At 40.4% G+C, this 18,118-nt stretch overlaps 1 protein-coding gene across 2 annotated transcripts in view; it reads left to right on the top strand.

Annotated features, from left to right (window-relative positions):
- Positions 1–18,118, top strand: part of Cbx5 (chromobox 5) — a 46,161-nt gene that overhangs the window by 867 nt on the left and 27,176 nt on the right. The gene's annotated exons all lie outside the window — the stretch shown is intronic.

The raw sequence follows: 18,118 nt of genomic DNA, 5'->3' as shown, positions 1-18,118 counted from the left end.
AACTCACTTTGTAGACCAGGCTGGCCTCGAACTCAGAAATCCGCCTGCCTCTGCCTCCCGAGTGCTGGGATTAAAGGCGTGCGCCACCACGCCCGGCTTTAAAACTTTTAAGAGGAGAATATTGAAATTTTAGAGTGAGATGACTTAAGTAAAGTACTTGTAATGAAAAGAATCCAAGAAAAATAGACTTAACCACTATCACCCGTTTCCAGGGACACTGTATTTGTACTTCTATCCCTATGAAAGTTTCTGAGAGTTACATGTCAAAAGTCAAAACGTGTTGCTTCTATGGAAACAGTGGGGCCGAGGCCTGTATGTTTGAGGGATAATTGTCATTAATGAAATAATGAAAACCTTAATAAAAATGGACACATTTGGGTTTTTTGTTTGTTTGTTTTGAGTCATCATGTACTTGTCACCACCATTCATGTTTCCAATTCTTTTATCTGAGTCTCTTCTCCAAAGAACATTTTTCTCCCCTAACATTCAAGATACTCTAAGCTCCTATTTTTGCTGTTCATTTGAGGATGTCTGGTTTGGGGTGAAAAAGCTGATTCATTTGGGAGGTATTTAGGGTGTTGGGGACAGAAGACTCCACCATATCTTGAGTTGTTATTCATTGTTTTTGATTCCATATATTTTTGTATTTTCTCTGCAATTTTGTTGGTGTTGATAATGCCCACACTTCTCAGAGGATCCAGACAAATGTATAATTTCCAATTATTATCTGTGTCTGTTGATTTATTTATAGTCTTTGAGGTAGAGGTAACTCACTGTGATAAGAAAATTCCAGCCTGGTGTAGTAGAGGTCATTGCCTTTAATCCTAGCAGGAAGATGGATATCTGTGAGTTTGAGGCCAGCCTCCTGGTCCATGTAGTGAGTTACTTGACAGCCAAAGCATAATCAGGCCCTGTCTCAAAAACGAAGAAAAGAAAGAAAAGAAGATAGTTTCATACTTTTTACAAAAGACTGATAATTTCAATTTAGTTTTCTGTTTTATGTCTCAGGCTGGCCTCACATGAAGAGATCTACCTGTTGGTGCTATCGTGCTTGACAAGTTTTTTTTTTTTTTTTCCCCTAGACAGGGTTTCTCTATATAGCTCTGGCTGTCCTGGAACTCACTTTGTAGACCAGGCTGGCCTAGGAACTCAGAAATCCACCTGCCCCTGCCTCCCAAGTGCTGGGATTAAAGGCGTGCACCACCACTGCCTGGCGCTTAACAGGTTTTAGTGATGTTTCTAATGAATAGAGATTTCCATAGTCACTGGCACTTTAAAAAGGACAAACATATTATACAACCATTAGTGGCTTATTTACACTAACAGTGCAACTTCAGTACTGAGCTCTAAAGTGATAGTGGACTCATGGCATCAACCTAGATATGGTTCAGAATATTTTTTTTTTCCTTCCAGACATGGTTTCTCTGTGTAGCCCTGCCTCTGTCTTGGAACTCATTCTGTAGACCATGCTAGTCTTGAACTCAGAGATCCGTAAGCTTCTTGTTCTCTCGAGTGCTGGGATTAAAGGTGTGAGCCACACTTGCTCAGTCTCTGTTTTCTTTCTTTTCAGTGTTTCAGGTTTTTTTTTTTCTCCAATATTTTATTAGGTATTTTCTTCATTTACATTTCAAATGCTATCCTGAAAGTCCCCCTCCCCAGTGTTTCAGTTTTAAAACAATACCAAAAATGTAAAAATGAATAATAAAGTCTTCATCTAAAAGGGCTAATACTAGAATTAATTATGTTCAGACATTTAGCAGTTAGCAAAGCATGGAGGAAATGACCACCCGCCACCACAAACACCACCACCTTGTCTTGGAGTAGTCTTAAATAAATGGACCATTAATCCTGTTTTTCCTCTGGTATAGATTAGTTTTTGGGTCTTGAGATTAAAAAGGGAAATTTTACCATTTCTTAGAGAGTTAACATAGGATTATGGCCAACCTGTATGCTTTGTGAGTTTCAGGTCAGCAGGGCCTACTACTCTGTCTTATAAATAAACAGGACTGATTACATCTTCAGTGTATGTGACTTGTTTAAAAAAAAAAAAAGAGGCAAGTAAGGGGCTGGGTGTGTAGCCCTGTTTTAGATGTTCAGATATAGGCCCATCCTGACATTCTTGGTTTGGGTTTTAAGACAATGTTTCTCTGTGTCCTTCAACTAGCTCTACAGGTTAGGCTGATCTCAAATCCATAGAGATTAATCCCTGCCTTTGCCTTCCAGGTGTTGGGATTAAAAGTCATGTGTTACCATGCCTGGTGTTGTCATTTTTTTTCGGAATATTTCAGATTCTGTCTCTCTCTCTCTCTCTCTCTCTTTTTTTTTGGGGGGGGGGCGGTTCAAGACAGGGTTTCTCTGTAGCCCTGGCTGTCCTGGAACTCACTTTTGCCTCTGCCTCCGGAGTGCTGGGACTAAAGGTGTGTGCCACCATGCCCGGTCAGATTCTGTCTCTTAATAGTTGTTTGTTTGTTTTAAGATTTATTTTATATATGTGAATACACTGTCATTGTCTTTGGACACACCAGAGGAGGTGTATTAGATCCCAATACAGATAGCTGTGAACCTCCATGTGGTTGCTGGGAATTGAACTCAGGACCTCTGGAAGAGGAGTCAGTGCCCTTAAGTGCTGAGCCATCTCTCTAGCTCTCTTTATAGTTTTTTTTTTTTTTTTTTTTGTAAATGCTGTCTTTTTGTTTGTTTTTTTAAAACAAGGTCTCTGTTGTCCATGTTGTCTTGAACTCATTATGTAGCCCAGTTTGGTCTTGATTTGAAAGAATCCTCCTCCTGCCTCAGTCTCTCAAGGAATGAAGTTACAGGTATGACCCCACCATATCAGACTCTTTGAGCCTATCTGTCAATTTGATAAAATGTTTCACCAAACAAGCATATGAAGTACAGAGTTCTCTTCTGTAATGTATTCATTTTCTTAAAAATCAGGTCAATTTCAAGGTTGTACGTATGGTTGGTAGAATCGGTCTACCATGCCTGGAGTCCCTTATTAGGGAATAAACCTGGCATGGTGGTGCTGACCTGCAATCTCAGCAGTAGGGATGTAATGGGAAGAGGACCAGTCAAGTCCATCCTCAGCTATATAGCAAGTTGAAGGCCATTCCACACTCTTATGATACTCTGGCTCAAATCCACCCCTTCCCTCAACAGACACACAAAAGAGAGAAAATAGGACAGTTCCCATTGACCAAATTCATTGGTACTTACAGATCTACAGTCAGTTGGTTTTTTTTTTGTTTTTGTTTTTTTGGTTTTTCGAGACAGGGTTTCTCTGTATAGCCCTGGCTGTCCTGGAACTCACTATAGACAAGGCTGTCCTGGAACTCAGAAATTCGCCTGCCTCTGCCTCTGAGTGCTGCGATTAAAGGCATACACCACCACGCCCGGCCACTAATGTTTTTTTTTGGGGGGGGGGGGGTTCAAGACAGGGTTTCTCTGTGTAGTCCTGGCTGTCCTGGAACTCACTTTGTAGACCAGGCTGGCCTCGAACTCAGAAATCCGCCTGCCTCTGCCTCCCGAGTGCTGGGATTAAAGGTGTGCGCCACCACGCCCGGCCACTAATGTTGTTTTAAAGGTCTGAAATAAGCACTCCTGGTTTAATGTGCTATGAAAACAAAACTTACTCTAGTCTAGTTAGCACATGCCTTTGATCCCAGCACTTGGGAGACAGAGGCAGGCAGATCTCTGAGTTTCAGGTTAGCCTGGTCTACATAGTGAGTTCCAGGACAGCCAGGGAGGTACAAGAGAAATCCTGTGTTGAAATATCGCCCCTCCCCCGAAGAAGAAGAAGGAGAAAAACTTACTGCTTATATGTTCTTTTTCAATGTGATAGTTAATAAGTGTGATAAGTATTTCTCTGTGGTAGGGACATTTTACTAATAATCACTGACATTTTGAGGCTATCACATTGAAAATTCTGGGATGCTAGTGAAGTGTTTAAGAGCACTGGCTCAATCCCTCAGGTTCAATCCCCAACACCTACATGTCAGTACACAACTGTAACTCCAGTCCCAGGGGATCCAAGAGCATCCAGCACCCGCATGGTGCACAGAATAGCCATACACATAAATAAATCTTTTTTAAAAATTCTAACAATATTTGCCTTTTCAAAACCTACAAGTGAAACTATGGTTTTAAACATTCAGCACTGCCGGGTGTGGTGGTGAACGCCTTTGATCCCAGCACTCAGAGGCAGAGGCAGGTGGATTTCTGAGTTTGAGGCCAGCCTGGTCTACAGAGTGAGTTCCAGGACAGCCAGGGCTATACAGAGAAATTCTGTCTCGAAAAAAAAAACCTTAAAAAAAAATGTTTAGTGCTTTGCTGGGCAGTGGTGGCACACTCCTTTAATCCCAGCACTTGGGAGGCAGAGGCAGGCAGATTTCTGAGTTCGAATCCAGCCTGGTCTATAGAGTGAGTTCCAGGACAGCCAGGGCTACACAAAGAAACCCTGTCTACAAAACAAATCAAAGTTTAGCACTTTGTGTTTAAGGTTAGAGGCCCATTCTTGAAACTAAACCTAAAGCGATTAGTAAATGAAAAAATAACACAATTTCATTTAGTTTGTCTAAAATTGTGGGCCTTTAATCACAGAGGCAAGAGGATCTCTGAGTTCAGTGCTAGCCTGGTCTATATCATGATTTCAAGGATAGCCAGGGCTATGTAGAGAGACCCTGTCTAAAAAACGAATAAGCTGGGTGGTGGTGGCGGCGCACGCCTTTAATCCCGGCACTTGGGAGGCAGAGGCAGGTGGATTTCTGAGTTTGAGGCCAGCCTAGTCTACAGAGTGAGTTCCAGGACAGCCAGGACTACACAGAGAAACCCTGTCTCGAAAAAACCAAATAAATAAATAAATAAAATAAAAAAAGAATAAAGCTATGTGTATGTGGGTGGTAAATAAGCAGAGTAGAGTTGGAAAGAAGAAACAACTGAAGTGATTTGTGAATGTTTATGAAAGGGATACTTAAAAGTGTTAGGGACTGATTGTGCTAAGCAATACTTGAGACAATACTTTAGAAAAGGGAAAGGTTTGTTTGGTATCCAGCCAACACAGGGTGAAGTTTTCTTTCCTTCTTTCTTTTTGGTTATACAGAGACAGGGTTTCTCTGTATAGCCCTGGCTGTCCTGGAACTCACTCTGTAGACCAGGCTGGCCTTGAACTCAGAAATCCGCCTGCCTCTGTCTCCCGAGTGCTGGGATCAAAGGCGTGCGCCACCACGCCCGGCAAAGTTTTCTGAGGAAAGCTAGTGACTTTGTTTATTGGTGCTGAGGATAGAACAGAAGGTCCTCCTCATGCTTGCTTATGACTTCTGTCATGAAACTACAGGATAGCCCTGGCTTCTGCTTTCTGATTTTGTTTGATTAAAGGCATTTACTGCTCTTGTAAAGGATCCGAGCTCAGTTTTTAGCACCCAGGTCAGATGACGCACAACAACCCATAACTCCAGCTTTAGGAACTCCAATACCATTGGCTTCCTTAGGTACCTGCATGTGCACATGCGCACAGATACATATAATTTAAAGAAGTTTTAAAAAGAACTTAGGTGATTTGGCGAAGAGTTGGCATGTATATAGTACAAGCTATGAGTTTGTTAGATTCTGTAAGGCACTTGAAGCCACATATTCATTTCTGATGACAACTTTACACTTGTGCTGGCAGAACACCCACAGTGACAACTGTGCCTATGTTTAGTCTGTCCAGGAGCTCCACCCGTTTGTGGAAAACCTACATAGTTCTTGTTAGATATGTAAATATTAGCCCTCTTAAGAGTTTGTCTTAGGTCTACAGGTTTATTTTGGACAAATTGTATCCTGTTTTTTTGTTTGTATTTTGAGACAATGTCTTACTGTGTAACCCTGTCTGGTCTGGCCTCTGCACCTGGCTGTATCTTGTACTTTTTAAAAATTTATTTACCGATTAATATGAGGGATGAAGGGTTTTATACAACAGGGCACACTACACTTGTGAGGAAGAAGCAGATGGATCTTTGAATTTGGAGCCAGGGAAGCCAACCTGGTCAACATAGTGAGTCCTTGTCTCAAAAAAAAAAAAAACAAAAAACAAAAAAAACCTTTAAGTTAGGCATAGAGGCATATACCTTTACTCCCAGCACTCAGGTAGAAAAGGGAAACAGAAATCTCTTTGAGTTTGATGCCAGCCTGGTCTATATAGTGTGTTTCAGGACAGCCAGAGCTATATAGTAAAACACTTTAAAAATCATGGGAAAAGGCTGGTGGATGGTGAGTTTTGGGTCATTTGGGCTACTTGGTGAGACACTGTCTCAAAACAAGAACAAAAACTAGTCAGGCTGGGCATGGTGTCACACACCTTTAGTCCTGGAATTTGAAAAACAGGCAATCAGATCTGTGAGTTCAAGGCCTGCCTGGCCTATATAGAGTCTCAAAAACAAACAAACAAACAAACCAAAACAAAACCAGGGGGAAAGTTTTAGACATTCTTTGGGTTATTTGAAACACAATTATTTTCTTTTATTGGGTGGTGGAGGCAGAACCCAGAGATTTGAACACGCTAAGTACATTCTCTGTGCTATATAGACACACCCCCCCCCATTATTGATCTTTAAAGGTTTATTTCCTGTGCTTATTAGCTTCTTGTAGCTTCTATAACAGCACACTGCAGAGGATTCTAGAGGCTGGAACTTTGCATTAGTCTTGAACTTCTTGTACATGATTTGGAAAGAGTGTGTTTCTTTTCTAGCTTCTGCTGGCTTATGGCATGAGATTCTTTTGCTGTTTCACATTCTGTTCTTTGCATGCTGGGAACTCTTTATCTTTTATAAAGATGCATATGATTGTACTTAAGGCCTGCTGGTGTGATTGAGGGTAAATTTCTTCTCATAACAACATAAGGTAATATTTACAAACTCATGGGATTAGGGTATGAATCTTTTCAGTGAGCCCTGGGGACTGCTAGCCAAATAAATTTCATCTAATAAAAAGAAAGATTGTTTTAAAAAATGGAAGGCAAATGAAAAATCTAAGACTCAGAAACTCGGATCTTTTTTCTAAAAAATTATAAACATTTTTTAGATTAATTTGGTATGTCAGTATTTTGCCTACATATATGTATATCATATGTGAATCTGGCGCCCACAGAGGTCAGAAAAGGGTATCAGATCCCCTGAGAAAGAAGTTAAGTGGTTGTTAGCCACTTAAGTCCTCTGTAACAGAAGTCAGCTCAATCGCTCTCTCTGTCTCTGTTTCTCTCTGTGTGTATGTCTTTGTCTCTGTCTCTCTCTCTGGTTATTGTTTTTTTCAGACAGTTTTTCTGTGTAGTCTTGCATGTCCTCGAACTCAGCTCTGTAGACTAGGCTGACCTCAAATTTAGAGAGATCTGCCTGCCTTTGCCTTATGAGTGCTGGGACTAAAGGCATGGACCACCACTGCCTGGATTGCAGCTGCCATTCTAAGAAGTCACTAAGCCATCTGTCCAGGCCACAAATGTGGTTTGTTTTATTTATTTTTGAGGCAGGAACTCTGTTATGTAGCTCTGGACATTCTAGAATTTGCTATATAAATGAAGCTGGCCTCCAACTCCCAGAAATCCATAAGTGCTGAAATTAAAAGGTTCATGTCACCATACCTGGCTGAATTTAATTTTGAAACTAGTCACTAAGTAGAAAGGCAGACCTTGAACTCATTCTCAAAGCATGCTTGCTTATTTATTTATTTATTATTCAAGACACTTTCTCTGTTAATCCTGGCTATCCTTGATCTTTTTTTGTAGACCAGGCTGGCCTTGAACTTTTTTTTTTTTTAAATGACAATAATTAAAACTACAAATCAAGCAGAGCCTGGTGCTGCATGCCTTTTAATTCCTACAGTTGGGAAGCAGGGACAGTGGGATATCTTAGCCTAGTCTATATACCCAGCTTCAACCCAACTAAAGTTATGTTAGTAAGACCCTTTCTCAATAATAATAATAATAATAATAATAATAATAATAATAACAGCAACAACAACAATAATAAATAATTTATTCTAACATTTGACCATTATAGTCCTGTCATTTTTGCCTAGAACTTGAGAGGCAAATACTTGATTGCTGGTTGATTTTTCAACTCCTTGGACTATTAATACAGACAGACAGACCTGTACTTAAATATATGCATAAACTCTTTTTAAAAAGTGTAGTGAGTTGGCCAGACCATTTTCTCCCTTCCTAGTGAATTTGGGAGCCATATTTTCTGAACTTTCCTTTCCAGTAATAAGTACTTCATCAGAATTAAGCACTGGCACATTTCTCTACCTTAAAATAGGTCATAGATGGAATAAAGATCTTCATGTGCAGTTTTAATTCACAGATTTTCTGAGTGTGTGTTGTATTATGTTTCATAGCTTATACACACATGAGATTGACAAGATGTACTTGAAAAGATTGCTTCAAGGTCAGTCATAACAAATAGTACTCCCATCTTCTCCATGGAGCCAAGCAAGCACGTTGAACTCAAGTACTCCCTGATTGTAATCTACATTCCTCAGAATACAGCAAATTTGCATCTGAGCCAACAGGTATAATTATGTTGGAATAAAATGCCCTGTACTAAAGAGGTCAGCTAACAAGCTGGGAAATCTTAACTCTGGTTTCTGAAGCAAATCCTTGAACTCAGTGTGCCTTGTTCTCATTCCTAAATCATTAAGACTCAGTTGTACAGAGCTGTGGAGGGTGATATACTGGTAATTTGCTCAGTATCTTTCAACAGTAAATTATGTCTAAAGATCTGATAAAACATAGTAAACCTCGTTTATTTGAGTAGTTGGAGACAGCAGAGATAAAATTACAGATAATTCAGAAAATTCATTAAAGTTATTTTTTAACTTCCTTTATTGTTAAACTTTTCCCTCTGTTTCCAAAGTGCTCTCTTAATTCTTTTTTCATAACAGACCTATGAGATAGGTTGGGCAAATAACAGCAGGTTAGTTAATTAAAGAATCAATTCATCAAGATTATACAGCTAATAATAAAAGCTTCAGGGGCTGGGAGTATAGCTCAGTGATAGAATTTTGGCCTAGAATTCATTAGGTCCAGAGTTTGATCCTCGTCTTCACAGTGGAGGAGGTCTCATAGCTCATGAAGGAGAAAAGATACATGGAAAATAGCAAACTTCTGTGATTACATTTGGAGAGTTAACTAATTGATAAAAACAAGTGTGTAATAAAGTACCAAAGTGGAACGCACATTACCAGCCAGTCTGACATAAGTGACACCTGTAGAATAGTTTATACAAAAGCAAAATGTTCTCAACTGGTATGGGATATAAGACTCATTCAAAAGGCTGCTATCGTATAAAGTGTTTTCTGGCCTTAGTGCAGTTGGATTAGAGATTAGTAACACATATGGGAAGTCTCCAAATATTTGGGATGCTGCACAACACCAGTTACTCAAGGGTCAGACAACTGGGAATGCAGCACAAAGCTTATGTGTTAGCTTATGTAAAGTGCTGGCTTAGTTTATTTCCAGCACCTCCCCCCAACAACAAAGAATTTGAGAGTCTAGGTAGAAGGATCACATGAGTTCAAGGACAACCTGGGCCATATAAGTGAGAGTCTATCTCAAAAGACAGAAACAGAAAAACCAAACTGAAAGTTACTTGAGAATAAATAGTAAGAGTGATAAATCAAAAAAAAAAAGTAGAATACATAAATGTAATTTGGAACAAAAGAATGGATGCCTCAGTTGCCCCTATAGACCTTTGAAAAGTAATAAACATTAGAAAGCCTGGTTTGGTGCTTCTACAATCTGGGAGGCAGAGGCAGCAGGATTGCTGCAAGTTGGAGTCCAGCCTAAGCTACAAAGTGAGACTGTATCCTGACATTTTTCCCCTTTCAACCAGAAAAAGAGAAACTAAAAATGATGCATCTATTTTCCATGTCTAACAAAAACCCCGTGCCCAAATTGTTTTTGTTCTTTTTTTCCCACAGCAGACCTATGAAATAAGTAGTTAGGGTAGTGATTAGTATTTAAGGTTAAGTGAGCTATTGGGTTTGATCTTTGATTGTTGATATAGATAGGATCCATGTCTACTTACTGCAGTCTTCGTTCCAGAATTAAAGAGATGTGCTTGGGTTGGGTATGGTGACAAGGACTTCAGTCCTAGCACTCTACCTGTAGTAGTGATACTTTGTTACTGTTTTTAAGTTGCTTTACTGGGTATAGGTGCTGGGTATAGGTCAATCTGGTTGTCTGAAGATCATCATAGGACGACCTACATGGTGAAGGAGAAAATGAACTTCTCCAAGTTGCACTTTGATCTCCATGGACTGTGACACAAATGTGCCCTCACACAAACATACCTGTACAGATATACAAGTAAATAAAGGTCATTCAAATAAGATTTGGTTATTTTACGTGTATTACGAGTGTTTTTGCTAGAGTGTGTGTGTGTGTGTGTGTGTGTGTGTGTGTGTGTGTGTGTGTGTGTGTCACATGCTTGCATGGTGCCTGTGGAGGTCAGAAGAGGATATGAGATTCCCTGGAACTGGAGTTACCACACACTGAGTTGTTATAATCTACCTGTCTTCACCTGTGGGCTGCTAGGTGCTGAAAAACCTAACCAGGCCTTATGCAAGAGCAGCAACTACTCTTAACAGCTGAACTAGTTAAAGTTGTAATATTATCTCTTAAGCAGCCTTTACTTTTCTTTTTGAGACACTTATGTTGTAGCTTAAGGCCTTGATGGAACTTACTGTGTAGCCTAGGCTTGACTTGTGCTTTCAGTGGTCCTTCTGATTCAGCCTTGTGAGTGCCACTAGGTTGGCAAACATGCCGCCTTTCTGATCTTTTGGATTGGCTTTGTGGTATTGAAAGTTGAACTCTCAGCCTTCTGCATGCCTCACATGCACTACCTCTTAGAAGAAGCTTCCAAAGCCCATGTGGTCCTCTTTTGTTTGTTCTTTTTTTGCTTGTTTTTTGTTTTTGTCAAAACCTTTATGGAACACTGACTTAATGAAGGAGAAAACTCAGTTTCCAGCCCACAGGCTAAAGACAGTAGATTTAGTGCCCATGTGGTGTTTGACACTTAGTGGGCTCTCAACAAATATCAGAGCCCAGCTAAACAGTTTTAGAAAAGGAACAGAGTGACTATATTAATCATCTTTTTGGCACAGGATTTGAATTGGGAATGTGGTTGGAAACTAGACAAAAAGAAAAAAAAACCTTACTTGGCTTAAATAACACATCAAAACACTTGAAGAGCTGGGTGGTCTGAGATCAGCCATCCCCTCAGCCATTTATCTGATGATGGCCTTTCTGTGCATTTAACTATCAATATATTTGAAGTGTGGAGCACACTTTTATTATATTGTGCCATAGTAACTCACACTTAAATGTCAATAGAGACACTTGCAAGGACCTGCAAGGTTCAATAACTTCTGGTGTGGGTTTGTTTCTCCTGTCATCACCCATTATGTATTTTTTTAACAGCTTTTAAATTGCCACAAAGCAAAATTGGTCAGGATCATAATAGATGGCCCAGAAGCTACCAAGGATACCCTTGTATGGGATGGAAAAAATTCAATACTGGCTTGATTTTATTTATCTAAATTGTAGGGTATGACTTCAATATAATTCATGTTACAAATACTCCAAGGTTATTGCAAAGCACAGAACTGTGCCATCGGTTGAAGAATGCTCTCTTTATTCCTTGAAGTTTACAGTCTCAGATGTTTCTTACTTTAATCATGTAAAAATTTCTTTCTTGTCAGCATGTAATTAATATGCAATAGTCAGATTGTAGTATATTGACTTAAATAAATCATCTCAACAGTTAAATTATTAATATTTTTATTATGGTTATATAGGTTAATTTTTATGTCTATCGAATGCCATTGCCAAACAGAGTATTGGGTGAATCAAAATTTTCTGATTTAGTTTATGCTAATGACCTGAAGCCCTAAGCTATCTAAGTATAAAATCTGCAAACAATGACAGAGTAAAGGCTGAGTTTTTTTGGCTGATGTTTGAAAAGTCTTTTAGCCTGGCATGGTGGCGCTCACCTTTGATCCCAGCACTTGGGAGTCAGAGGCAGGCGAATTTCTGAGTTTGAGGCCAGCCTGGTCTACAGAGTGAGTTCCAGGATAGCCAGGGCTACACAGGGAAACCCTGTCTCGAAAAACCAAAGAAAAGTCTTTTATGCCAGTAGTTTTATTTAGATAGAGGAACATTACATTTCTCTCTCTTTCTCTCTCTCTCTCTCTCCTATTAATTGGAACTCATTATATAGGCTAGGCTGACCCCAAACTCAAAAAGAAAAGATCTATCTGCCTTGCCTCCAGAGTGCTGGGATTAAAGGTATGCACCACCATAGCTGGCTCCAACTTCATCATTTTATGAGAATGATCTGCTAAAGTGGTGTGTATAAATTCATGGTAATTTACCCAAACATTGTTATTATCCATTTTTCTTAAGATTTATTTTTGATGAAATCACAGGGTGTGCATGTGTGTGTGTGTGTTGACAAGGTTTATAAATTCATGCTTTATCACATTAAATCGAGAGGAGTGAGGATGAGGTTAATACCCACTTGAGAGTGGGGTCTTAAGATGAGTTCAGCACACTCCAGAGGTGGTAGAGTTGTTAGGAAGCACCCTCTGGAAAACATTTCCCAAGATTGATGCCAAGTTTTACTTTCTTATAAATTGTGGAACGGTTGGGTATATAGTATGTGCCCAGTGGTTAATCTGCCAGTGCCTTAACTAAACTTTATGACAATTTAAGAGGAGAAATTCAGTAGATTTTAATGGGAGAGGGACAAACATTCTAATAGCCTCATTTTGAGATATAAGAATTTGTGTGCAGTTGCTAGACATACCAATTTATCAGGCTGACATGTCAAACAGTTCTGAGAATTGAGTTCTGTAGTCCACATTAATTTATATAAAATAATATTAGTCAGGGCCACTTCCTCTTGAGGAACCCATACCCAATCTTGGCAATGTCTTACTTATACCCTCCTGTGCTGCTTGCTTGCCCCTTCTCTTTCTGTCTTTTATTCTTTCCTTCTTTTGTTTTGTTTTGTTTTGAGACAGGACTTCTCTGTGTAGCCCTGGCTGTCCTTGAACTCACAGAGATCCACCTGCTTTGCCTCCCAGGTTCCACCACCACCTGATTTAATCCATCTTTATTAATTCCCAACTCTCCTTTGTTTGGGAGAATGGTCAACTGGGTATGTTAGCACACCCCTAATTTAGTCCCCGGACTAGGGAAGCACATACAGGGAATCTGTCATTGCTTTCTGGGCCAGCAGAGCTACATTGTAGTACTCTGTCTTTTAAAGAAAGGTCAGAGTTGGGGAGGGGGCATAAACATCCAAATGGAATTATAGAGTGGCCTTTAACAAGGTCTGTGACAAAATCTAAAAGAAAGGGAAGCTGGGTAACACCTATAATCCCAGTGCTCTGGAAACAGGCAGGAAGATTGTCCATCTAAGGTACTAGTCAGAATGAGGCCTTGTCTCAAAAACAAAAATCAAATATTTTATTTATTTATTTATTTATTTTTGGTTTTTCGAGCCAGGGTTTCTCTGTGTAGTCCTGGCTGTCCTGGAACTCACTCTGTAGACCAGGCTGGCCTCGAACTCAAAAATCCACCTGCCTCTGCCTCTGCCTCTGCCTCTGCCTCTGCCTCTGCCTCTGCCTCTGCCTCTGCCTCTGAGTGCTGGGATCAAAGGCATGCAACACTACGCCCTGGTCTAAAAAAGATTCTTTACTCTTTTGTTGATTGTAGCAGTAGGCTTTATAGAATCCATAGTACCCAGCCTCAATGCCTCAATTAGTTGGTAGAAACAATGCCTTAGTGTTTCATTTTGGGGAGATATTCTAGTATTGAGCTTAGAACTTTGCACATTAAACATTTCCCTTTACAGGCTTTGAGATGGCTCAGAGATTAAGGGCACTTCAAGAGGTCCCGGGTTCAATTTCTAGCAACCATATAGTGGCTCACAACCAGCTGTAATGGGATCTGGTGCCCTCTTTTGGCCTGCAGGTATGCATGCAGGAAGAACGCTGTATACATAATAAACAAACAACAACAACAAAAACCCATTCCCTTTACTACAGGCTCCACCCTCAGCCAATTAGTCTGGTTTTTAAAGGATGAATTGTACTGCTAGCCTCAGGGAGGGCACTTTTCTGTATTACTCTGTAGAGTAATAAAGTTTGTGTTTCCTGTATGTGGCTTGTTAATGATAGTGCTGTTATTGGCCACAGTTAATCCTCCTCAACTCTTTTCTAATCCAGTCTCTTACTTGGACATTTTAAAAGCTTTTGACTTCTACTTTGGGTGTTCATATGCTTCCGGTGTAAGTGGGTGATAGTTATCAGTCCATGTAACAAAAACTGGGACAACCTGGTCAGCCATAGTGTGCAACTGTGCTATGTTCTTGTTAAAATGCCACATGACCAAACTTTAGAAATTATAAATCCAGTGCAAGAAAATGTCTTTTGATGTTTGTGTTACATACTTAAGATCATTGGTACTTAAATATGCATAGAGAACAAAAAACATGAGCAGATTAAAGTGGTTCTGTAAGTTTGACTGTTTGTGTCTTTATTTGCTATGACTGCATAGAACACTCCTAGAAGGTAGAACTGTTGCTAACAATTGAAGCTTCCCATCACCTGCAGAGTTTGTTTTAGTTTTAGTCTTTTGAAAAAAGATTTTTATACTATATCCCAGCTGGCCTCTTGCTTATGCTGCTCTTGTGCTTCACCCTCCAGAGAAGTACTGGAGGACTATAGGCATGTACTACCATGCCCAGCTACCCCGAACTGGTGTCTTTCCTCAAGGGTTTTAGAGAAGAAATTTTGATTTCTCTTTGAGTATAGTGGTATGTGCCAGTAATCCCAGAACTAGGGAGGCAGAGGCAGGAGGATTACTGTAAGTTGAAGGACAACATACTTGACTGTATATTAAAGGGGAGGAACCTTGGGCCATCGGAAGCTTTTGATCAATAGCATATTTAATTTGTGTGATAAGAGGGAGATTTGCACATTTTTCCCTTCCTTCCTGTTTAGCTAGAGCTTGCTGTCTGGAGAATTTTTGCTGCAGTTTTGTTTTGTTTTTTTGTTTCAAGACAAGGTTTCTCTGTGTAACAACCCTGGCTGTTTCTTGGAAGTCTGGTTTGTAAACCACACTGGGGCTGGAGAGATGGCTCAGCGGTTAAGAACACTGACTGTTCTTGCAGAGGTCCTGAGTTCAATTCCTAGCAACCACATGGTGGCTCACGACCATCTGTAATGGGATCCAATGCCCTATTCTTGAGTGTCTGAAGACAGCAACGGTGTACTTATATAAATAAAAATAAATACATAAATCTTTAGCCGGGCATGGTGGTGGACGCCTTTGATCCCAGCACTCGGAGGCAGAGGCAGGCGGATTTCTGAGTTTGAGGCCAGCCTGGTCTACAAAGTGAGTTCCAGGACAGCCAGGGCTATACGGAGAAACCCTGGCTCGAAAAACAAAACAAAACAAAACAAAAAAACCCAAAGTAAACCAGACTGGTCTTAAACTTACAGACATTCACCTGCCTCTGCCTCCTGAGTGCTGGAATAAAAGGTGTGCACCATTAGGTGTGGCTTACAGATTCTTATTGTGATCCAAAAATGGAAAACTCATTGATTATGCATCTGGATACTACTACCAAATAATTTGGTAATTCAGTGAAGTGTTCACCAGTTAGTTATCCATATTGCTTTGTTTCTTTAATTGGCAATGAAAAAAATAATGTGCCTGCTATGCCATGCTCCTTTAAGAAGACTAGAGCTGAGCAGGGACTTTGTGGGGAGTTTGGTTCAGTAATTGCTTAATGCTAACAGTTAGCCATTATACCTATTATTCTGGATTGACAGGGACCAGCAGATTTCTTTACTCTAGAATTTTGTGTGTCCCCCCCCCACCCCCCTTCTTTGTGTAGCTCTGGCTGTTCTGGAAATCACAGTGATGGGTCTGCCTCTACCTTCCCAGTGTTGGAATTAAAGGCATGTGTCATCCCTTCTCTTCTTTCTGCAACACCCCCCTACACTCACACACCTTGTATTTTGAAGATTCAACCTTTAAATAATCCCTTGTCAGTGGTTTGGAATGTGGGTTTGACTCAGCCTGACCACAAAGTTCTTTGTTGCTTTTCCAAGACTGATTTCTGTCCACATCCCTGGCTGAGGAGCCTATAGGGTGAATTTGCCTTATGTCACTTATAGGAAGGTCTGTTGGTACCAGTCTTTTCTTAGCCCCATGGGTTCTAAATGCTGCAATCTATGGTGTATACTCCATTAGTATTTAAGAGAAGACTGAAAGCTGTTTTGCTTGAAAAGGCTCTCTAGAAACCTGAGAAGTTCCTCAGTCCTTCCCATGAAGATTTCCATAAGGATAGGGTTGCTTGTCCTCTTTTCTTCTGCCATAGTATCAGGATTCTGCTGTAATCGCTCCATCATCCTGCCGGCTGTATCTCATTTCTCATACTGGAATGCTCCTCCTTCCCAGGCTCAGCTTGATCCACCAGTCCCGATGCTTTATCTGGTACAGGGACTAGCCTTAAATTGTCCGTCTGGCTTTGTGTTTCATTTGACCCTAATACACTGGGTTGCACTGTCTAAAAGAGAATTATGTCCCCTCCCATGTCTGAGTGCATTTCTCATTTCTAACTGCAGCTCCTGAGCAGATCTGTAACTTCAAGGTTAAGATAAGACACATTCCATCAGAACTATGTCGTCATCCTTGCCAGCTTCTGATCTGTGACCGTCCAGGAGATTTATAAGACAGTTGTATGCCATTCTTTAAAGAATATTATGGTTGGACTCTGACTCCTGGCATCAGGCCCAATTTGATTTGTCAGCTGTTACAAAACCCATTTCCCATAGAGAAAGGGGCCTTGGTTCACATGCCCTTCAGGCTGCTCTTACAGATAAACAGGAGTTAGTAGATCTGAACCTTTTTATTTCCTAGAGTTTTATAAGGGTAAAGGTAAATAACAAGAATATTTTGTCCTTTGTTGAATTTACTTTTGTTGTTTTGTGCATACACACATGCATACATGCACACATACACATGAGCATACTCTGTAGTGGGGTATTGACACCATGGCAAGGAATAGAGGTCGGAAGACAAGCTTGTAGTGTCAATGTTCTCTTTTCCACCTTTGTGGGATCCAGGGATCAAACTTGGGTCATCATCAGGCTTGCATAGCAAGCTGAGCCATCTCAATTGCTCCCCATAATATAGCTCTTAATATAAATCCAGCCATTTCCCTAGTATGTAGGCCATGAAGATTATTACTCTGTTTTTTTAGTTATTTTTATTTTATGCTTTTGTGTGTATGTTTGTGTATTCCAGGTCCATTGTACTAGCAGAAGTTAAACCCAGAGGTTGTCAAGTCCTCTGGGATTAGAGTTACAAACAGTTGTAAAGCCACCATTGGGTGCTAGGGATCAATCCTGGTACTCTGGAAGAGCAGCCAGTGCTCTTCAGTGCTGAGCTATCTATGTAACCCTTGCTTTTTTGTTTTTTTGTTTTGTTTGTTTTGTTTTGTTTTTTTTTTTTTTTTGAAACAAGATCTTGCTATGTAGGTCTGGCTGGCCTGGAATTCACTGTGTAAACCAGGTTGACTATTAACAGTGAATCTACCTGGCCCTACCTCTACCTTTTCAAGTGCTGGGATTATAGGTCTTTGCCAATGCTCCCAGCTATTTGTTCATTTCAGTAATGCTGAAGTTTAATATAAAGGTTATTTGCTCAAGAGCAATTGTACCTGGCAAATTACTACTTTGACCATATTTGATATTCATATTCTTTAATTAAAGAAAAGATGAGGCCAGGCATAGTGATGTACATCTCTAATCCCAGCACTGGGGAAGCAGAGGCAGGTGGATCTCTTGAGTTTGAAGCTAGCCTGGCCTACAAGTGAGTTCCAGGACAGCCAGAGCTATTCAGATCCTGTCTCAAAAAACAGTCTTGCCGGGTGTGATGGCGCACACCTTTGATCCCAGCACTCAGCAGAGGCAGGCAGGCGGATTTCTGAGTTCCAGGCCAGCCTGGTCTACAAAGTGAGTTCCAGGACAGCCAGGGCTATACAGAGAAACCCTGTCTCGAAAAAACAAA

This window comes from Mus caroli, chromosome 15 (genome assembly GCF_900094665.2).
Source record: "Mus caroli chromosome 15, CAROLI_EIJ_v1.1, whole genome shotgun sequence".
In the NCBI taxonomy this organism is placed as follows: Eukaryota; Metazoa; Chordata; class Mammalia; order Rodentia; family Muridae; genus Mus; species Mus caroli.
This window is presented reverse-complemented; position numbering and strand designations above follow the sequence as displayed.